We start from the raw sequence: 23,424 nt of genomic DNA on the forward strand, positions 1-23,424 counted from the left end.
GGGCGGCCGTTGGTCACTGACAGGCAGACAGGCAGACAGGCAACAAGCATCTCTCCCAGCCCTCACAGTGATGTGAAGAGCTGTCAGTCTCTGGAAAGGTCAGCCCACAGGAAAGGAGTATGATGCTCTTACTTGGTGCGTCTGCCTAATGTGGGGACTAATACAGGGAAGTGTCAGTTTCGGGTCCTACATGGCAGGAAATTTGAGTCTAGCTAGGGAGGTACTTCATTAATATCAATATCAATACCAAAATAATAATAACAGCAAACCCTTATTGAGTGCTTACTATGTACCAGGCACTGTTCTAAACACTTTTATGCCTATTAACTCATTTGATTCTCAGGACCACTCTTTGAGGTGGAGGGATGTCCTCCCTCTTTCCCATTTGTATGACCTGAGGCACAGAGATGGGAAGCCACCTGTTCAAAGCTAGTATGTGAGGGAGCCAGGATTTGAGCCCAGAGAGTCTATTACCAGGATTCATTCTCTTCTTCATTAAGTTAAATTAAATAAAGAGCCCAAGGCAAGAATGCAAGACACATCATAGGAAGAGGGTGTGAGGTCAGGAGAGATGGTTCCACTGCAGGCTGGAGTAGTCAGGGTGGCTTCCTGGAGGAGACACTGCCTGAGTCAGAAGAGGAGTGTTTGGATAGCCAGATGGAAGGGACAGTGGTGTGGAGTGCCTGGGTAAAGGGCTTGTGATAGGGATGAGTGTCCTCCTGCCTTGATGCCTATGCTGGGAGGTGATAGAAGTGAGGTCTTCTACCAACTTCCCAGAGAGGGCTGGGAGGAGCCCCCTGCCCCACAGAAGCAGGTCCCCATAGGCTCATGCTATGGGGACTCTGCCTGGACTGTCTCCTGAGTGAGACTCTCAGGATTCAGACTTCTTAAATGTTTGAGGAGCTTCTATGAAGAGCTTCTGAACGTCTCCAAGACTGTAGCTGTTCTGTCTGTGAAACGGGCCGATAATCTCCTGCTGCGAGACTGTAGTGAGCATCTGATGGGGGCCGTGTCTTGAAAAAACCTGCCTCAGTTCACTTCTGTCACCTAGCACCTCTGCTCTTCTGTCCAGGCTGCTCACACCCAGCTCAACCTAGAGTGGCCACTCTCGGTCTGAGCCTGGAGCTGGGACGCAGAGATTTCTTTGTGTGCCCTGGCCCTTTGGGACTGTGCTGGGGGGCAGCCTAAAGCTGTTCTCCTCAGAGTAAGAGTCACTGATAGTGCCCCTCATTTATGTTTGCATCTGAAAATACATTTGTTTTCTTTGGGAGCTGCAAAGCACAAGGAAGCATCAGTCCGAGGGTGGCCAGCCATGCTGGTTTGCCCAGGACTGTGCAGGTTTTAGTGCTGAAAGTCCCATGTCCAGGGAACCCCTCAGTCCAAGGCAACTTGGGCCAGTTGGTCACCCTATGAGTTGGTCAGGAGGGAGAGGATATCGTGGGACTGGGGCTCCAGCACCTGCTAGTGGCTGTCCCCCTGTTCCTTCTGTTTGGCTCCTGAATCTCCCAGCAGCAGAAGTCCATGGAAGGCCTGGTTAAAAGATAAAAGTCTATGGCTTCAGAGAGATCAGAGTTCAAATCCCACATCTGCCATGTGCTGTCAGCTTGGCTTTGGCCAAGCGTCTTAACCTGCGTCACAGCGCCCTCATCTGTAAGCATGGGAACTGTAATAACCCCGTCATGGGGGCCGAGCTGAGATGCCAGTGGCCTGCCTGAGGCATAGAGCTCCTAGCCCACCGTAGGTGTTACAGGTAACAGGCTACGCCCTCTGAGCCGTCGCTTTTATTCCTACTGTTGGGATGGGATGGAAGAAGTAGCTGCTTCCTCCTCTCAGGGAGGCCAGGCTGTGAAGCGTTTTCTCCAGCTTGTCCAAGTCAGTTGCACATGGGCTGCCCATAGCCACTTCCTGGCCTGGCGGCAGCTCCAGAGAAAAGCCTATGAAGGACCCTTGGGCTTATTTTTGTGCAGAGAGAGATGGAGAGACAGGTGACTGCTGTTTTCCCTGCCCCTGGGGCTAAGCCAACGGGCAGGCTTCTGGGATTCGACCCGACTTTTCCCCATTCCCTGACTCTTCTGACTTTCTGGAAAATATGGAGGCTCACTGGAAGCGATGAAACTTGCAGGAGGGATGTGGAGGAGCCTCTACGCTAATCTGGCCTCCTCTCAGATGGGGACCTTGAGGACAGGGAGGTTGTGACTCACCTGAGGCTCAACTCATGGTTAGAGCCCACCCTGACCCAGGTCCAGAGGGCCTCATGGCCCCAGAGGCTGGGAGTCTTTGAGCTCCAGGTACATGGGACATGATGGCTGCAGCGTGTGGCAGGTCTGTTTTCTGACAGCGGGATGTCTGCTTTGTGGGTTATTGGGGACACATCACGAGTCCCTGGCCAGACACCCTCTGCCACTATAGCCTGATCCTGGGCCACCTCTCCCCAATGGAGGGTGAGCTGTGCTCAAGGGACATCAACTCTTTTAAAAAGAAATTAATTATTTTACATGGACTCTTTTTAATGTTCAAATGAAACTAAGAAGATAAAACCATTTTCAGAGACATCCTAATTTATAAAATGAGGTGATTTTCTTCAGATCAACTGTTTTTCCTGGATTAGCCACAGTACAATTGACCTTAATGAGCTGGGGCATCCGCAGATCTCACTCACGCAATGAATGGAGTGTTCATTACGTGCCAACATGGGCAGGCAACAGTTTCATCCGGAGCAGAGGGCACGAACGGGCTCTTCCTCGGAGCCGACCGTGTCTGTTCCCTGTGGGGTTTTCCTCTGTTGCCTGGGGAGCCTCTGTGTGCTCAAATATATTTTAATTTCTTAACTCCCACTGTGTGCTGGCTACCCTGGAGGGGGACAGAAGAGGATCAGATTCGGCCTCTCAGTGAAGGAGCTTCCACTTGGCCTGCAAGTTAAATTATTTTGGAGGAGTTACGTGATACACATGAGAGCGGCTTATCCTCAGAGACGTTACAGGACACAGGGGATTCATTACCAGATGAGAGGCACTAATAAGAGTGATGCTCTTGGAGGAAGGGGTCATTGAGGGGGCTGCAAGGACCAGGTCAGGCTTCATGGAAGCAGTGGATGGTGTGCCAAACTCTGGGCACTTACAGCAGGCTTGGACTGTGGGGATGTCTAGCCCCGTTTTTACATGTGGCAGCAGCCCAGGTCACACAGCTGGTAAGTCTGGATCCAGAACCCAGGCCCATCTGCCTCTGAACTTTCTTGTTAGAAATCTTGTCTTGCCTGTGTCAGACCTTGAAGGCTGGATAGGATTGAGGAGGCAGAGAGAGGGGATCCTAAACAAGGGTATGTGTGTAGAAAGATGGTGAGCGAAGACCCTCTGTGGTCGGGCTTTGAGCCAAGCAGCCTGGGAGGGGGAGAGCCACCCGCTCCAGGGAGAAAAGGGCCTGCAGTTGCAGGACCTGTGTGGGGTAGAGACCTGAGCCCCCGGAACTTTGCACTTGTCGATGTGGTCCCTGTTCTCTCCTTGGGACCTCTGCTCCCCACATGCAGGAATCAGAAAGCATCTGATCGCTTACCCTGGCCTTGAGGTGGATGCAGGCTAGGCTGGATTCTTACAGGAAGACCTAGTAAATCCCTAGCGTAATAGTAATAATAACAACATTATCTCACACCTGTATCGTGATTTTCCATCCACACCATCCTTTCACTTGAAACCTGAAACAAACCATGAAGAAAGACATCCTGGTGGATGAGCACAGGCCAGGGCTCCAGGCCACTTCTACTCAGGTCTCAGAGGACTGGCCAAGTTCAAGTTCCCCAGTCGGGTTACTCACTGTTTTCCACTGTGTGTGCAGCACCTGGCACATCGTAGGTGGTCAGTAAACCTTTGTGCAGTGAATGCATTCTGGGGGGAGTCCCACTCCATTTGTGGGTACCTCTGAAGAAAGTAAGTAGCACCCCTGGTCCTTCCTTTCTGGGGTTCAGAGTCCTCTGTGCCCAGGGGTCTCACTCCGTAGTTGAGTGGAGGCCATTGCAAAGTGCATGTGCATTTATAGCTATTGAGTTCAAGATTGAAACAAATCCTTTTTTTTTCTTCCTTTACTTAGGCTATCTGGTTCAATGTAGTTTTGCATGGGAAATTAAATTATACTCTATCTTCCTATTGTCCTTTCATAATCAAATTTGCCACTGTGACCATCTTTAAGTGTACAATTCAGTGGCATTAACTGTATTCACAATGTTGTGCAAATAGCACCATATCTACTTTCAAAACTTTTTCATCACCCCAATGGAAACTCTGAAACCGTTAAGCAATAGCTCCTGATTCTGCCTTCACTTCAGATCTTAATAACCTTTGATTGATTTTCTGTGCCTATGAATTTGCTTATTCTAGATATTTCATAAAAGTAGAATTACAGTATATTGACTTTTTTGTGTCTATTTCACTTAGCACGTTTTCAAGGTTCATCTGTGTTGTAGCATATCTAAGAATTCCATTCCTCTTTGTGGCTGAATAATACTCCATTATACATATGTACCATATTTTGTTTATTCACTTTTCTGTTGATGGACACTTGGGTTGCTTTCGAGTTTTAGCAACTGGAATAATGCTGCAGTGACCATTGGTGTACAAATATTTGTCTGAGTCCCTATTTCAGTTCTTTTGGATATATTCCTAGGAGCAGAATTGCTAGGCCCTATGGTAATTCTATACTGTATTTACCTTTTTGAGAAACTGCCAAAGTGTTTCCATCATGGCTGCACCATTTTACATTCACAAAGCACAAAATTTCCAATTTCTTCATATCCTTGCTAATACTTATTATTTTCTGTTTTTCTTTTTAAATTATAGCCATTCTTGTAGGTATGGAGTAGTATCTCATTGTGGTTTTGCTTTGCATTTCCCTGATGACTAATGATACTGAGCATCTTTTCATGTGCTTATTGGCCATTTGTGTATTTTCTATGGATAAACATCTATTCAATGCTTTGTCCATTTTAAAATTGAGTTGTTTTATTGTTGCTGAGTTGTAGGAGCTCCTCGTGTATTCTGGATATTAAACCTTTATCAGAAACATGATTTGCAAATATTTTCTACCATTCTGTAGAATGTCTCTTCACTTCCTTGATAATGTCTTTTGATGAACAAAAGCTTTTAATTTTAATGAAGTCAAATTTATGCTTTTTGTTTGTTTGTTTTGCTTATACTTTTGATGACATATCTAGGAATCATTGCTAAATCCAAGGTCTTAAAGATTTATCTCTATGTTTTTTTTCTGAAGTTTTATGGCTTTAGCTCTTATACATAAATTGTTGATTTGTTTTGACTTAATTTTTGTATGTGGTATGAGGTAGGTGTCTAGATTCTTGCTTTTGCATGTGAAATCCAGTTGTCCAGAATCTTTGATAGGGCTTGCTTTGAATCTGTAGGTTGCTTTAGGTGGACTGACATTGTAACAATATCACGGCTTTCTATCCATGGACATGGAATGTGTGTCCATTTACTTAGGTCTCCTTTCATTTCTTTCAACAATGTTTTTGAATTCTTAGGGTACAAGTCTTTCACCTTCTTGATATTTTATTCTTCTGATGCTATTGTAAGTGGAATTGTTTTTTAAATTTCCTTTTCAGGTTGTGCATTGCTAGTGTATAGAAAAACAACTGATTTTCGCATGTGATCTTGCACCCTACAACAGTGCTGAATTTGCTTATTAGTTCATTAATTTTCTTATAGATTCTTAGGGCTTTTCTATATATAGCATCATGTTATCTGCAAATAAAAATTGTTTTACTTCTTCCTTCACAATTTGGATGACTTTTATTTCTTTTTCTTGCCTAGTTTCTCTGACTACAACTTCCAGTAAATGTTGACTAGTAGTGGCGCACATGGGCATCTTGTCTTGTTCCTGATCTTAGGGAGAAAGCTTTCGGTCTTTCACTGTTGAGCATGAGGCTCACTATCTATTGCCCTTTTGCTGATGGGCCACTCCTATGGTCCTGAATCAGGTAGGGATGGGGGCAACCATTTGCTTTATAACTCAATGAAAAAGTAAAGAATGGCTTAGTTTGTTTGGGCTGATATTACAAATTACTGCAGACTGCATAGCTTATAAACAACATAAATATATTTCTCACAGTTCTGGAGGCTGGGAAGTCCAAGATCAAGGCATTATCAGATTTACTGTGTCTGTTGAGGGATCATTTACTGCTTTGTAGACAGTTGATTTCTTGCTGTAACCTCATGTGGCAGAAGGAGTGAGGGCGCTCCCTGGGTCACCTCTTATAAGGGCGCTAATCCCATTCATGAGGGTTCCACCCTCAAGACCTAATTATCCCCCAAAGGCCCTGCTTCCAAACACTATCACATTGGGGATTAGGATTTCAACACATGAATCTGGGGGACACACAAAGTTTATAGCAGATAATCATATTTGGAGTCTAGTGCACAAAAAAAAAATCAACTAATTAGAAAATATCAGTTTCATGGCAGCACTAATCACTCTGTTAAAATGTCAGTTGAACTAAAATCCAAACATCTGTTAAGTTCCTACTATGTTGGAGACACTTTTATTACCTCATTTGATCCTGCAACAGCCCCTGGAGACAAGCTTTTATTGTCACCACTCTCGTTTAGAGGTGAGGAAATGGAAGCAAGGTGATGTGTACAGCTGGTAGGTATTCAAAGGAAGTCAGGTGTATGTGGTATGTTTCCTGATCTGTACGTTGAGTTCTTGTTTTCTGTCCAGTAACTGTCAAGGGGAGAGAATGAGAACCATTCTTCTTTGTGGGTGTCCTTGGGGGTTAAAGGGGTGGAAAGCCTTTCTCAAAGACCCTGCCACCCCTCAGACTGTCCTGAGAGATCACTCCTTCAGGGGTGCCCTGCCCTCAGTAGGCCTCACTGCTGCAGGGACCCAGCAGGACTGATAAGAAATCCCTGCAACCTGCAGGTGTATGCAGTGGAGGAAAGGTAGAGACCTGCCGCAAACCACAGCATCGTCTTTCTTTCCTGATGCAGGTGGTGCCTGATCAGCGAGGAGACTGTCAGAGTTGATTCCATCAGAAGGTTCCAAGAGGGAACTCTTTCTGAGGGTTGGGAGCAAATTCTTTGCAGCTCAGGGGAAAGTCCTGAGCTAGGCAACTCTGTCCTGCCCCAGGTCCCTGTCCTGGTAACTCAGTAGTAATCAACACTCTTAGGGAGATTCATTTTATCAAGTAACTGCAGCCACAGGTTCCTGGATAATTCATAGCCAATGTTTCGTTTCTGCCTCAAATTTCTGGGTCACTGGAGCTCTATCAGATCCTCTTCAGGACAATGTTATGCGACCCGACTGGCCGGCCTGTGTGTCTGCTAGAGAGGGAGGTGCAGGTAGATCCCAGAATAGAGTCCCACCCGGAGGGAGCAGCAGTCTGTAGGAAAGTCCTTGGATTTCTGGGTGCTGATCCTGGGTGCTAACCTCCAGCTTGGATGAGAGAGCAGAAGCTGTTGAATGGAGATTCCCGCACAGAAATGTCCCAATCACCCAGGGCAGTGGAGGGGTGCATTTTTGCTCTCTTGATTCCTTAGGTTGAATTTCCTCTTTCTTTTGCCTTCATTTTCTGCATTTTAGTCGGAAGAGGGGCGTGGGTTAATTTAGTTCCCTGCTCCTTCTGTCTTGCTTGGAGCAGGATCTGCTGAGTCCTCTGCCAATGCTGGCCGTTTCGGTGCCCCGTTTAGGTTTTCAATGCACATTAGAATCATCGGTTCATGATGGGACTTTGTGAACTTTGATGGTCTGCAGATGGCTGTGGGGACAAACCCACCAAGAGGTACATCTATTGAATATTTACAACATACCTAAAAACAGCCCCGGCTGTTGTGGCTCAGTGGATTGAGTGCCGACCTGTGAACCAAAAGGTCTCTGGTTCGACTCCCAGTCGGGGCACATGCCTGGGTTGCCAGCTAAGCCTCTGGCGGGGTGCCTGTGAGAGGCACATCAATGTTTCCCTGCCTTCCCCTCTCTAAAAAGAAATTATATTAAAAAGACCCCTAAAAACAAACAAAGCCAAGGGCAAAGGGGTAGCCCTGCCTCCTGTCCCCCTACATTCAGCAGGTCTTCGTTATCTCAATTTAATTTGGCAAACGTCTGTGTGATAATTCAGATGAGATTGATTCTGTCTTCAAAGAACCTGAAATCTGCTTTGCACTCTTTTCTTCCCTTATTTCTTTGCTGCTCTGTGCTACACCCATCCCCCACTCTCCCACCTGCCCCTGTCAGCGTTCACATTTAATTGTCGGCTCTCACAGACTTGCACCCCTGGAGGCCACCTTTCCCTCCCTCTCCTCCTTTCCCTGGTCTGCAGAGTAGCCATCCGCCCCCGCTGGCCCAGGGCAGCCCTGGTTTCAGTCTGTGGTCCCAATACCATTGTCCTGGCTCCTTTTTCACTCTTAAAAGCGTTCAAGTTTGGGCAATAAGTGAATGGTCAGCCAATCGGCAGCGTCTCAGAGGCCAAGGCTGTCCTCCTGTCCTCCTCTGGGCCTGGCACGTGGCTGCATTCTGACTGCTTGGACCACGGCGACTGCCTTCTCTCTGGTTTCCTCACTCCCCATGCCTCTCACTTCCAATCCGCCCTGCGAATCACTGCCCAGTGAATCCGCTCAGAGCCCCAGTGCTCTGTGCTCACCTCCATGGCTCCTTGCTTCTTGCAGGTTGCAGCTCAAACATCTTAGCCTGGCCCTTAGAGCCCTTTGTGGCCCAGCCTCTGCTTCGGTCTGTAGTCTTCTCTGAGCTTCTTGGCACGAAGCTCATTTCTGCTCTCGCTGGGTGATGCCCTGTCTCCTGACCCTGCCCTGTGAGGGCCGCCATGGCTCATAAAGGCCCACTGACCGGGCCTCACACTCTGGCTGTTGCTGCAGGGGCAAGTCTCACGTGTGTCCTTCAGGCCCGGGGTCAGTTCCCGCCTTGTAAGTGTGGCGTCTATTATCAGCCCGCCCCTTGGCACCCTCTCCTCCTCTGAACTCCCCAGCCTGGAGCAATCATTGTCTGCACAATTCATTTGGCATCTAATCATGTACTGCCTCATGACTTTTTATATATTGCTGACTTGAACTGGAGCGGAAAGTATTTGCTGTACCCTCACTTTTTCTTCTGATATGCTTTCTCCTCCATGAAATTACAGGTTCCCTGAGGACGGGGACCCTGCCTTACCTTATGGCACCAGGAACCTAGTAGGAATTAAGTACATACCGCCCAGAAAACCTTCATATGTATCCATGGAGGAATTTCAGAACTGGAAGGACCCTTGTGATCATATATTTCAAAGTTTTATTTTGTAGCTGAACCACACAATGGAGTCTAGAGAAGTCAGACCTAGCTGACGCAAAGGCAGATCTTGTCGCAGGTCCAGGGCACTTTCCCCACCGCCGGGCAGCCTCCTGCGTGGATCCATTCTTTCTGAATGGATTAAAACCATTTCCCAGGTGGGTAGGGGTTCAAATTGCAGAGGGAAAGAAGGCCAACAAACCAGGAGGATGACGTGGCTCAGCAAAGTCCTGGAGGTACAAACGTGCTTGGCATGATTTGGGGGGTGGGGGGCAGCAACTAGACCAAGACAGTTCCTACATAAGAGCGTTGTGGGTGCAGGGTGGATCAGGGAAGACCTTTGATCTCGTGATTTTGAGTAGTAGGATGTCTGTGGTGGCTGAGCCTGCAGTGCTGCAGGGGACGGTCTCATCTCCACCCACCGTTCAGAAGTATTGGGGGGTGGGGGTGTTGGGGACTGCTCAGGAGGGCTGGAAGAGGACATGGGAAGTCCTGCTTGGAGGAAGCTGGGTCACATTTGTTTGGGCTGTAAAGAAATGTGACTTGAGTGGGGTATTGGAAAGTGCCACCGGTAGTGCTGTTATATATAGCTTTCAACTTTAATAAGGTGTTGCAAAAGCTATGAAAATACATATAACTAAAAACACATTTCACTGGAAGCTTGATCTTGAATCCCTTTCTACTGCTCCTGTGTGGTGCTCTGTGCTGTCAATAGAGCTATTAAAACACAATGGAAAGTGGGTAATTGTGCATTATATGGCTTTTGTTTTCCGTTATGAAATATTGACATCCGAAAGCGAGTGGGATTATCGGGCGGAGGCCACTGTGGAAGATGCAGGAGAGGGAGGGTGGAGGGTGAGGACAGAGGGTGGGAGAACAGGAATCAGGTCGCTTCTCCCTGAGCGCATCTTGGCTTTTCTGGCCACAAACCTGGGGGAAATTCACACCTCCTGGGGCATGAAGAGACCCTGCGTTGCTAATCAGAGTTAGCGGAGGACTCTCAGGTCTTGGCATAATGTGCAAGCCGAGGGCAGGCGCTGCTGCTAAAGAATGTGTCTGAGGGCAGCTCGTGGAGATAAGAGCAAATTTAAGTCAGGAAGCAGGTGCTGGGATTGTTTCCCGGGGAAACGGCCGGTGCCCGTGCCCACACACCGCTGGCACGGATTCTTAAATGCCGTCCTGCTGCCGAGAGCTGGTAGGAGCGGGGTCTGAAGAAGGTGGGGCCTTGCGAAGGTGCCCTCTGCCTGGGGCACCCCTGTTCCACACGTACCAACACCCATAAAATAATAATAGCTGCTCTTTATTGAGTGCTAGGGGCAGGTGCTGACACACTTTTCCTTACTCAGTTCTCACAACAGCCCCACTTTATGGATGGAACTGAGGCCAAGTGGGAGATCTGCATCATACCTCCCCTGTCTCCACCTGCTCCATTTCCTAGGCCCACGTAGGGAGGGATGCCCCCTGGAAGGAAGACACAGGAAGCCTCCGCTCTCTTGTTTGTTAGGGGAAATCAGCCCCGGCTGGCTGGAAAAGTCAGTCGCTGTGGGCTGTGAGTGTCCTGCAGGCTATTGCTTCCAGGGGAAGATTGTCCCAGGTCACCTGATGGCAGCCCTGGGTCCTTAGAGGTGACTCACTTGCTACAGGGGGGTGGGGGTGGGGCGCTGCAGGGGAACTTCTCTGGGCTGTGCACCATTGCAGTGTCTTCCTGTTGGGTTTGAGGGACAACCTGTCTCTCCAGATAGATTACATTTGGTTTGCTCAGAAGGCATTTATGGCTTTATAAAGCTCTTAAATTGGCTCTTTTCCCCCTTCAAAACATTTCTTCAAGCTTACAAGGCCAGTTTTAGAATAGCAATTACCAGCTCCAATATCCCCCAGCAAACTCACGCTGTGCTGTTGTGTATAAACTGCCCGGGACATTTGTAATGCTGCCACACGGTGTATCTGCGCGGCGGAAAGCCCCTGTCTGCGGCGAGGCCCTCTCTCGGCTCTAATTTATGGGCCACATAAAACTCTGTGAAGTTGCCCTGCATCTTTCTGAGGCAAAGTTGAGGTTTTTTACTGTTTCAAGCTGCTAATTTTGACTGTTTAGAGCCAGCCTTCTGCCCGTGCCAGCGTGCGTGTATGCACACAAGTTGGCCACTTTAATTTATGTGCCGCTCTCTCTATAATGCTCATAACTTACAAATGTGTGCATAATGTACAGCCAGCTCTTCCTTAGTACAAGAGGCTCGGCTGCTTTGTCCTGAGTCTGCAGGAACCCGGGCCCCTCCCCACCCTGCTCAGACCCAGGGAGGAAGCTCCAGTGCAGAGACAGACGTTGGCCTGGGAGCAGGAGCTGGCAGGGATTCTCCCAGCAAACCGGCCCAGGGCCCCTTTCTGGGAGGTGGGGGCTTGACAAGAGGCAGCGCTGTTGGGTGCACAGAGCGGGAGGGTCAGAGCAGGGCACTAGGACTTAAGGTTGCAACGGAGCACATTCCAGATGTGCTACTTTTCCTAAGCCTCAGTTTCTTCATTTGCAGGATGGGGGTAGGAGCAGCAATTTCTCCCTGGGGTGTTGTGAATATGAAGTGTGCTAATGACTCTGCAGGCCCTTCATGAGCCGAGGCGATCTCTGTGGGCTGGACGCTAGCTGTTCCAAGCTCTAAGCTGTTGGCGAGGCCCTGAGGAGGGGGAGCAGTGTGGTGTCTCAGGGCTCCCCAGCTTCGCATGGGGGTGCCTCTGGACAAGCCTCCAAGGGCTCCAGTAAGCCCCAAGCAGACAGCTCTGCACACTCAGCTCCTCCTTCCCCACCAGGGTTCTCTGATCCCTCCATGAGAGCTGCTGGCCTCCCCCTTCCCCACCCAGGCCAGCTCCCTCTCCTGTCTTTCCTTGGGAGCAATAACCCTCTCCTGGTCTCTGCAGATGCTTCTCGTCAGGAGGTAACACAGGTGGGTTTTCCAGGGGGTCTCCTGGGAAGACTCATTCAGTAGGTTTTGGGCACCTGAGGCAGGGAGGTTTGTGGTTCCCAGTCCCGTGTCCCCACAGGATGGTCCTCACTGCACGGCAGGGGATCTCAGCCTCTTGCTGCCTGCCCCCACCCCCATGCTCCTTTTTCTCAAGGGTGGGATGTCACTGGATGACAGAAGAGGGATGCTCAGCCCCTTCTTTGGGTTTTGTTGGGTCCTTCAATCAGTGGACCCCCCCAACTCCACTCTTCCTTCAACATCCCCCGAGACCTTATTCCTTCAGCTGAAATGCTCCCACTTGGATATTTTGTCTCTGATGCAAACTCCACAAATTTAAAACAGGCTAATTCAGTACATATTAGTGAAGGGAAAGATGAGGTCACCATTGAGCATCTACTATATGCCAGGCAGTGTCATCTTATCCTGGGGGGGGGGGGGGAGGCTGGGCGGCAGGGGCAAGAGGGCCGAGGTCCCCTGCTGCGCAGTAAGGAACCTCCTGTGAAACACTGTACTGGGGGCCACATACCTCCCTGCCTCTGGGCGCTTTGTATGTTCCAGATAATTTAATTCTCACCATGAACTCTACCAAGGGTAATAACTAAAATGTATTCAGCACTTACTACATGCCAGGCATTGTTCTGAGCTCCTTGCATGAGTTCATTCCTCACCATACCTCTATGAGGTGTTATCCTCTTTTATATATTTAGATACTGCCCTGGCTGGTTTAGCTCAGTGGATTGAGCGTCGGCCTGCGAGCTAAGTGTCGCTGGTTCGATCTTCCAGTCAGGGTACATCAGAGAAGGAAAACTCTGACTCCAAAAAACCTCCGCTGCCTTGCGGCATACCTCTTCAGGGGAAAGGCTAAGGGAGTAAACCCCGACAGAAAATCCGGAGCCGGAGTCCCTAAGGCGGTTTGACGTTGTAGTCAACACCGGCAACTCCTGCGGCGCACCTGAAGCCAAGCTGTATTGACTCCGTCTTTCCCTTGGACCCTTCAGCTGCGAAGAGAGGGGGGGGTCTGCTGCATGGGCAACAGCAGACTCTCCATATCACCCTGCCCAGGCTCTGTAGCTTCAGTAGAAGCTACACCATCGTCTCTCGAGACGGACAGATGCCGACGACGACGACGATATTATAGATAATAAAACTGAGGCACAGAGAGGTGAAGGCACTTGCCAAAGGTCACACAGCTAGTAACTTGGGAAGATGAGATTTGCGCCCAGGAAGTCAGCCTCTGAAACTGAACTCTTAGCAGCCGCACAGGAAATATTGCTTCTGCAAGGGAGATGTTATTACCCCATTTTATTGGTTTAAAAACTGACCTTCAGAGAGTGATAACTTGCTTAATAGCATATGACTAAGCTGGGAGAGTTCTCCTGCTGGAGAGCTTCTTAATAATAAAAAACTGCCTCAGAGTCCTTTGCTACCCAAGAATCTGATGGGGCAAGAAAGGGGGTGAGCTGGGATCATCAGGGGAGAGCACACATCCCCAAGGGTCCTGGACAGCTGTAAAGTTGGGGTCAGTGGGGGAGCAGGGGCTGTTCAGGCAGCACAGAGCTGATGGGTCCCCTGGAAAGGGGTCTGGTGGCCTCAGGGTGGGGCCTCTGTGCTCCCACTCCCTGCTGCCCTGGGCACAGCCATTCTGTGGGCTGCACCACAGCCACAGGTCACAGAGTGCAGGCTCTGGGAAACCTGGCTGTTACCTGCCTACAAATGACATTGACCTTGCAGGACCCATGGAGGACCTTGCAGGGAAGCAGCCGGTTGATTCCTCGTTTAGACTTCAGAAGCAGGCTCTGTGCTGGAGAAACGGTTGGGGGAGACTGGGCTCCCTGTCGGTGTCTGCCAGGCCCAGGTGGGGCTGAGACCTGGGGCTTGTTCTCAGGTCTCCCAATCAGAATGGCGATGAGCAGAGACAACTGTGTTGGGGCCCAGAAGGGGTCCTCATTTGGAGGACCCTGAATGATCCACTGTTGCTTCTACTGCAGAGTTCAAAGAATTCGGGGTCTGGAGTTCTCTTCTCTCCCATCAGCTTTTTTGATGCAGAGGTGGGCTGGGAGCATGGGAGACTCACCCTTCACCAGCCTTCCCACCTCGAACTCCCTCTTGTTTGGCGGCACCCGAGGGGTAAGAAGGAGGGGGCGGGGGTGGGGGGGTGGGGGCATTTTCTCCCTTTAAAACCTGCTTTGAGTTCTCCTTCAGTATATTCATTCCTGGCCACGGCAGCCTGGTAATCCACGTGTTGAGGTTAATGTTACTTGAGCCCAGGTGGACTCGGGGACAGTCTTCTCACTGCAGAGCAGATTCATTCATCAATGGAGGCTTGTTCCGATCCGCCCTGGAGTCCCTCTGACCTGTGACAGGGGCCTGCTCCCGGAGGGCCTTTAGTCCTAACCCTGTAGATCGGACCCTGGGCTCCTCCGACAGAGATGCTATGCCCCACCCCCCTTCCTGCTCTTTCCAGTTTGTTTGCAGACCCTCCTCCCTCTCTTTCTCCTCCTCTTTCTCTTCTCTCCATCTCCCTTCCTTCCTCCTTCTCCTTGGTGGCTGTCAGAGTCCCCACTCCAGGCCTTCTGCCCACCCCAGGTGGCGGCCAATGGCCCTTCTGCTCAGCTGAATAGGCTCAGCTCCTCTAGCCTTTGTGACTTGACATGTGCATTTCCACAGCTTCTAGTCTGCTCCCAAGAGGCAGAGGCACTTCGGTTCCAGTGGCGTCCAAGCTGCTCCCCCCCTCCCCAGGCTGCTCCTACCTCTGTCTGGGCACCCCCTTCTCTATGGAGAACATTCCTAGGTGTTCACCTTCACTCAATGCCAGGTGCCTCTGCAGCCCCTGCACCCTCATTCAGTACAAATATAATTTAGCATCCATCCAAGAAAAGCCAGATCAGGAAGTTTAATCAGTATTGCAAAGAAAACAATATGGGGTATTTCACTGTCCCAGAACCCTGACTTGGGGCTCCTTGGCTGTGTAAGAATTCCTGGGTCTCTTCTTGCTTCTTTGTGGATCAGATAAGACAGAGTTAACATCCATTCACAAAGGGAGCCCGAGGCTGCGGAGCAGAGCACCTGAGGTACAGCCCCAGCCCCAGCCCCAAATGCTGTGGTGGGTGGCTCCCCGCTCTGTGGCTCAGTCTTCTGGGACACTGATGTTTTGGGGGCCGTATATGAGGGTGCACTTTGTATTGCCACACAGCACACCTCAGAGCCTGGCTGCTGGCCTCCCTGTCTCCTGGAGGGTAACTGAGGCAGGGACAGAGGGCTCTCCTGCCCTTCTTTAGTTCACCTGAGGAAACAAGGCAAAGAGATGAGCAGAGATTCTCTTTTAAGGCTGGAGGCTGGGGAGGGAACAGAAGGGACCAGACCCACTGGGTCTCCTCACCCCTCAGCTTACTCTGCGCCTCCCCCACCTGCCCCAGCTCACTGAGGAGCAGCAGGACTCACCAGGGTACTTGAGCTGAAGACCAGGGATCATCCTTGGCTTTAATCTGCCCCTCACAGCCACGGAGCCCAATCCTGTCCTGTCAATTCTATCTTTTACATAAGCTAAGTCTTGGCCCCGGATGTCTCTCCATTCCCTATGTCACGCCCTTGGCCCACACCTGTCATCGCTTGCCTGGCCCACTGCGACATTGGTGGCCATCTTCTGCCTGACCCCTTATCCCCAGTCTCTTCTCCCCACCAACGCCAGAGGAATCTTTTGGACCCTGAGGTGCTTTTCTAGCGGAGGCCGTCCTGGTTTGCTGTCACATGTTGATTGGCGTGATTTGACTGTAAATATCTGACTTGCCTGTTAGGCCTGCTCCAGGAGGTCAGGGCCAGTGTCTGGTTGGTCACCATGGTGTCCCCACTGCCCTTGATGAGTACCTGTTGAGCAAAGGAATGAATGGATGATCAGGTGGGCACTTGTTTTCCCACTCTATCTTCCAAAGGGATGCACAGCCAAGTGGGCAAGAAGCCTGTCACTTTTGTTCACTGATGTCCCCAGAGTTGAGAAACCTGGCATATCTGGGACTCTGTGAAGCTCCCCTGAGTGAATTGAGAGTCTCTGAAGTAGAGGGCTTGGTTGGCTCACTTAACTCAGACCCCTGGCCCAGTTTCAGCCTGGCATCACCTTCCCTGTGGCGTCCCCTCAGCTCCTCTCCTCACTGGCCTCCCAGAGTCGTGGTTCCCATGAGTGCTTTCTAAGCGGAGAGCTCAGGTTGGGGCTCAATCAAGATTGCTGATTGGTCATGACCTTGCTACCTCCAAGGATGAAGTGGGTCTTCTTTGCCACATCCTGGTTAGTTTTTTGTTTTGTTTTTTTAATCTTTACCCGAGGAGATGTTTTTATTTATTTTAGAGAGAGAAGAAGGGATGGAGAGAGAGAGAGAGAGAGAGAGAGAGAGAGAGAGAGAGAGAAAGACAGAGAGAGAGAATCATTGATTGGTTGCCGCTCCAACCCAGTACTGATCCTGCAACCTAGATATGTACCCTAACCAGGAATTGAACCCGTAACCTTCTGATGTATGGGACAACGCTCCAACCAACTGAGCCACCAGGCCAGGGCTGTCCTTGCTGGTTTGGGAGATGGAGGATGTGGGCTGGGGGCTCATCCTTTGGTCCCACGAACTCTTAGGAGCTCCTCTGGAGCTGCACCCAGGGCAGCCCAAATCACCCCCCAGATATTGTTTTCTTCCTTGGTAGAAAAAAAAGTAGCCCCCTACCCATGACGTACAAAGTTCTGGGGTCTCCCAGAAAATAAGAAAAATGTTCCTGAGTCCTGGCCACGGAAGAGAGGGCAAAGCCTCTGAGGGAAGGGGATCGTGCAAGGGGCTTGGCCAGGGCAGCTTGAGGAGGTGCGTGTGGTGTGTGCCGTGCCATCCCGGTCCCTCTGTGCACTATAGTTTCTACCCGAGGGCAGGAGACTGGGGCAGCTGTGTGGCTGCCAAGCTCAAGACCATCTGAGAGACTCATTGGGATAGGAAGTGTGGCAGGTGGGAAATGGTGATTTTTCAGCTCACTCATCAGCGAAGTCCTGGATTCAGCTGCCTCCCTTTCTCCCCTCTTAGTGGCCCAGTGGGTCCCATTCCTCCTGCTCACTCCCTCGGAGGTTTCCTTCCAGGGTCCTCTCTTGGGCCCTCCTGGCTCCCTGATCTTTTCTCTCCCATCCTGTAGGCATTTCTTCCAGAGCCAGGCTAGCCTGGCTATTGCTTGGGCTTGTGGGGCAGTGGGCTTGGCTGGGAGGCCGGGGGTCGCGAGCTGCCTTGTGGCTGCTCTGCGGGGTCTGGCGGAACCCCAGCCTCTGGCTGTGACATACAGCCCCCTTCACGAAACCAGACAGAATTAAGCCTTTTGTTTCCTGTTTGCTGGGCCGGCTTAAAGAAAACACAGAGGGTCCATGCGGCTGGGGCTCCCAACAAGACGGCCTTTGTATTCATTTAATTAATCAGTTAGCTGAGGGGAAGGAGAAGAGGGAAGTTCGTGTTATAAATACATGTTTTTCTTTGGCTTTTCTCCCCCCAAAGACAGGGCCTGAATGGCATCCCCGAGAGAGCCCCCCAGTTCACCCCAGACATGCTGGGGGCCTGGGGCCTGCCAGGCTGCAGCTGTGACCCTTCCCCACCCCCACTGCTTCGGAACATTAGCCCTGATTTCTCTGGGTCCTGGGGAAATGTTAAATGCTAATGTGGGGGAGGGGCAGTGGGGGGGTAGCCACGTGGCTCTGGACCCCATTTCCTCCCTCCTAGCATCTCCCTTCAAACCCTACACCCTCCATGGATGGGGTAACTGCACTGACACATGCAGAAATGTCTGTCCCCAAAGAGGCCTGGTGGCTCTGCAGGTGTACCGTGGGGGAGACGTCCTCACTTAGGTGCAGAGGGGTCTTCATGCTCCCTGCTTATCCCCGCCATGCACAGGGGGGCACTGCCCAGCAGACAAGGCTCCCAGCCCCTCATTCCCAGGGAGCACCCGAGGGCCCTCCAGGGCCCTCCACCCTCCCTTCCCTGTGAGCCTTTGGAAGTGCAGGGGTGAAGGAAGGAGCCCTCTCGGGCACCGGGGACAGGCTACAGTTTGGGGGCTGGAGTCCTCTTGGACAGATTCCGTCTACCCACGACCATCTCCACAGAGACAGCTGTTTGGTCAGGCTTCCTCGATGATACGACTGAAACGGTAATAATATTTCTTCTTTTTGGAGGGGGGCAAATCCACTCACTGTTCTCCTACTGCCTCCCCCTCTGCCAGCTGCCAGAATCTAAAAAACCTTCCATTAAGAGGTGTAATATTTACCACCCCTACGTATATGCCTTCACCCCGGAATTCTGCTGTGGTCGATTTCCCCTCTGCGCTCTTCGCCTCAGGTCTCAGCTCCATGCTCTGGTGTCTGGTAACCATGATGCTGGGCCTCCTGGACACGCCGCCCCCCAAATCCCCAGATCCAGCCCCAAGGTAGGGGGTCCAGGGCTTGGGCCTCATGCCTGGTGTCTAAGTACTTAACTTGTTGCCTTGGCCAGGTATCTTATTTGGTTGGAGCGTCGTCCTGATATGCCAAGGTTGCAGGTTCGATCCCCAGTCAGGGCACATACAAGAATCAGTCAGTGAGTGCATCAGTAAGTGGAATAACAAATTGATGTGCTTCTCTCGGTCTCGCTCCTTCCCCCTCTTCTGTCTCTCTCTCTTCCTCTCTCTCTCAATAAATAAAATTAACAAATATGTACTTACCTTGTCTCGTGGGGCGTCAGGCTAGTACTCAGCCTGGGTGCTGCCCTCACATGCGCTGTGAGGCCCCTGCCTCCCACCCACCTTCCCCGGCTTCAGGGGTGCTCTGCAGTGCATGGGGGAGGGGACATGGCAGAGCTAGTAAGATGTCCCATGGGGACAGGACCACAGGGCCTCACTCTCCCCACCCCCCACTGAGGGCATTCTTCCCCTCAACCACTGAGACAGTCCTACAGTTTCCGGCCACAAACCCAAATGCCCTCACTTTAGGGTTTGGGGAGCACAGTACAGACTGAGACCCGGGTGGGGCCATCTTTCACTTAGTTCACGAGCAAACTGTTGCGTGTTAGGCGTCCGGGCGGCAGACTGGGGCTTGTGTCCGCGTGTGGGCCTCTGACCCCTGATTCACCCCGTGTCAGCCTTTCCCCCCCCCCAGTTTCCTTTCCCCCAGCCAGTGCCTCACCTCCACCCTCTGTAGGAAAAGTGCCCCCCTCTTGAGTTCCTCTGCCCAGAGTGTGGGTCCTATGTTCAGGAAAATCAAAGTCCACCCTGCCCTTTGCTTGGGGCTCCTGGAACTGCTTTCACCAAAGACCCAGGGATCAGGGTTGGCAGGGAGAGGGGTCAGAGCCTCAAGAGTAAATCCCATTTTCAACGTTGTTGGAGTCATAGAGACTCTGGAGCTGGAAAGAATTGGAGATCAGCTGCACCAAGGAGGAAGCAAGACCTGCTCCTTTCCACAGAGGGGAAGTCAGTCTCATTCTTGGCAGGATGGTGGGTGGGTCGGTGGGGGTCTAGTTTTGGTCCAGGATGCAGCCAGGGTGGCTGGGAGTTGGATGTCCAGGGAGAAGGGGCCACTAAACTCGCCTTTCTCAGAGGTTAATGTGTAAATGAGTCGCCTTGGTGTCTTGTTAAAATGCAGATGCTAAGTCAGCAGGTCTGAGTGGGACTGGGATTCACATTAACAGGCTCCCAGGGGATGTTGGTGCAGCTGGCCTGAGGCCCACCCGAGTAGCAAGGGGTGTGTGGGTTTGTCCCTGTGGTGCCCGCCAAGTGCAAGGTTGCTGGCCTGTGGCTCAGGCTGCTGCTTTGTTCCATTCATAGGTGACCAACTCATGCCAGTTTGCGTGGGAGCTCCCCAGCTTTACCCAGGAAGGTTCCCAGGGTGGTTGGTCCCTTGAAGGCCTTCAGGTCAGCTGAGGCAGAGTGAACGCCATGTGGGCTTCGGCATCTAGCAGGCCGGGGTGGCAGCTCCTCCACCGAGGGCAGAGTGATATTTTGGGCTCTTAGGAATACTTCGGGATTCCTGGTTCTGAATCAGGAATTTTAATTCTACCTTTGATTATGCCCGAGAAAAGATTCCTAGCACAGCCAGCAGGTGACTCTTGCTGGGGGGAGGCTGAGCAGAGTCGGGTTATGTCCCTTTGAGCCCCAGGTATTGTGCTGCTCTGAGCAGCCCCCGCTTTACAGTCAGTCTTTCCCGTGCCTCGCACTGCACGCCTGCCCCAGGCACGTGCTCTCCCACCCACCCTTGGCCTCCCCAGGCCGTGTTAGACTAAAGCACCGCAGCTTTGCCGGGCACTCAGATGGACAAGGGATTTAGGAGGACGAAATGCAAGCGAAACCTAGCCCCGAACTTCCACCTTAAAGAAATGTATCCACTGATTGGGGAGGTGGTTTATGAACAGAAAAGCTACGGTACAAGCGTTAAATAATAATGAAGACAATGCAGGAGATGTCACAAAAGGGAACAGGATTAATTAATTACTAAATGAGTGGCACAGATTCTGTGTGCTGAGGGAACTCGGGGAAGAAGCGGCTGGGCACAGGGATGGTTGGGATGGCGGGGTCAGGGCCCTGGGTGGGTGGGACGGAGCAAGTTGAGGAGGGAGAGCAAATACGGCTGGGCCACCTACTGCGTTCCAGGCACTCTGTGTACTGTGCACACCACCCTTGAGGAGTCTACAATATGGGGGACGGGGCAGGATCTGCAAAGGAAACTGCAAGGGTGGGAGCACCAGAGGAACACTCAGCTCAGGCAGGTGGCTGTTGGGAGTTTGGAAGGAACTGTTCCTTGGGACATCTAAGCTGACTTGTGTACAAAGTGGTCCAAAATGTGGCCCACTGTGGGCATGGAAGAGTTGAGCAATGGGACATGCTCTGGCTGGTGTGGCTCAGTGGATTGAGCACTGGCCTGCGAACCAAGAAGTCACCAGTACGATTCCTGGTCAGGGCACATCCCTGGGTTGTGGGTCAGGTCCCCAGCTGGGGGCGTGTGAGAGGGAACCAACTGAAGTTTCACTCCCTCTCTTTCTCTGTCCCTTCCCCTCTCTCTAAAAATAAATAAAACATTTAAAAAAAAAAGAGAGAGAGACCCCTCCCACACACACATGGGCATGCATACATGCACTAGCATGATGTGCCTGTACAATACAAGCAGCTGAGGATTTGGGAGCATAAGGCATGATCCAGAGAGCAGCAGGAGGCGAGTGGAGAAGCTACATGGCCAGGTCATGGAGAGCCTTGTTGGAGGTGATGTCTGAGGGGCATAGTTTTCATATAGCCAGTGGGGCCCCTGAAGAGACAGATTGAAATGGGGTCTGAGAAGCAGGCACTGGAGCCAGGTGTCCTGCTCTGGCATTTGTTATCTGTGTGACCTTGGGCGAATGACAAGCCCTGGGTGCCTCAATTTCCTAATCTGTGAAAAGGGTGTAAACATAGTACTTACCTCATGGAGCTGTTGAGCGAACTGAGTCAATCTGCATAAAATGCCAAGAGCAATTTCAGGGCAAAGAGAGTGCTCAGTAAGTTATAGCCATGGTTGGTATTAAGGGATTTTAGGCTGGCGAGGCCCTTGGACAGATTGTGTTTTAGAAAGTTCATGTTGGGGGTGCTGAGAAGGCTGGACTAACATGGGTAAGACCCGGCAGACGCAGGGAAGCCAGTTAGAAACCTATCTCTAGGCAAGCCATGGCGAGGGCTGAACTGAGGCCGTGGAACTGTGGAGAGAGGGGAGGGGCCGGAATGGAGAGCTTTGAGGGGGTCAGGGGAAGGAAGGACTCCGTGGTGACCTGCGATTTCACCTCTGTACTGGGTGGACAGTAGTTTCAACAACTGCTATGGAAACCCAGGAAGAGAAATGAGTCTTCTGGGCCTTCCTTCCTTCCTTCCTTCCTTCCTTCCTTCCTTCCTTCCTTCCTTCCATCCTCTTTCTTTCCCTTTTTTTAAAAAAACACATTGAGTTTCAATATCTATGGGACATTTAGTTGCAGGTGTGGACTTGTCTATCAGGAAGTTGAATATACCTGCTAGAGGACATGGCTGGGGAGATAGAGATGTGGGAGCCACTAGTCTATGGATGAGGTCACCCAGGGAGAGTGTGCAGGAGAACAGTGAGCAAAGACAGAATCCCAAGGAACATAGCATTCAAGGGAGGGTGACAGGGAACCCCCCCCCCAGAAGATACAGGGGTAGGAGGAGCATGTGGGAAGGGTGCAAAGGAGTAGGAAGCTTTGTGACAGAGAACGAGAGCATTGGGTCAGGTGCAACAATGATACCAACAACAGCAAATCCAGTAAGAGATGGACTGGCCCTGGCTGGTGTGGCTCAGTGGATTGAGCGCCGGCCTCCAAACCAAAAGGTCACTGGTTCAGTTCCCAGTCAGGGCAACATGCCTGGGTTGCAGGCCTGGTCCCTGGTTGGGGTGTGTGAGAGGCAACCAACTGATGTTCTCTGTTTCCCTCCCTTCCTCTCTCTCTAAAATTACATAAATAAATTCTTTTTAAAAAGAGGCGGACTGGGCGCTGGTGTCAGCAGTGGGAGCAGGTGTGTGCAGGGCATGGCTCGTTGTCAGCCTGACTTGGCCAAAGGACACATGAATGGGAAGGAGAAAATCCTCCATTAGGCACTTAGAGTGGAAACCACCAGAGAGGCAGAATTTAGTCATTCACTTTTTTATTTAGCAAACAGTTATTTTTTATAACTACTATGGATTTAAAAGTGGCTTAAATATACCTGAGTAGTAAACGGCTCTAATAGAGGAGTTAGGGCAAAGACATCAGCAGGTGTGCTGCAGAGACGGTAAGTATCATAGATGATGCACTGCGAGCAGGCTACAGACATGTACTGCTCTCTGGGGTTGCCCCGGAACGCGTCACAGAGAAGAGGGCATTCCAGCTGGATATGAAGGAGGAATAGGGTTCGCATGGGCAGTAGTGGGAAACAGGCACTCTGACAGACAGATGGGACATGCCAACATGCCACGTCATGCAGTCCGAAGCCTAGTCACGGGAGGAGAAATACTGTGATTTATTTGGAGTGTCGAAGCGGCACAGAGGTAGACCGTCAATTAGAACTGGAAGTTGGGTTGGAGGCGCAGTGTGAAGGCTCCCATGCCAGGCTCAGGAATCTGCTCTTTGTTCTAGGGGCCACAGGAGCCAGTGCAGGTTCTTGACATAAGGAACCATAAGAGAAGACATTGCCTTACAGAGAGGTCTTGCTGACACTAACG

At 51.0% G+C, this 23,424-nt stretch overlaps 1 protein-coding gene across 1 annotated transcript in view; it reads left to right on the top strand.

Annotated features, from left to right (window-relative positions):
* Nucleotides 1–23,424, top strand: part of PKNOX2 (PBX/knotted 1 homeobox 2) — a 239,233-nt gene that overhangs the window by 12,203 nt on the left and 203,606 nt on the right. The gene's annotated exons all lie outside the window — the stretch shown is intronic.

The sequence above is a fragment of the Furipterus horrens genome, unplaced genomic scaffold (genome assembly GCF_987537825.1).
Source record: "Furipterus horrens unplaced genomic scaffold, mFurHor1.1.pri manual_scaffold_11, whole genome shotgun sequence".
In the NCBI taxonomy this organism is placed as follows: Eukaryota; Metazoa; Chordata; class Mammalia; order Chiroptera; family Furipteridae; genus Furipterus; species Furipterus horrens.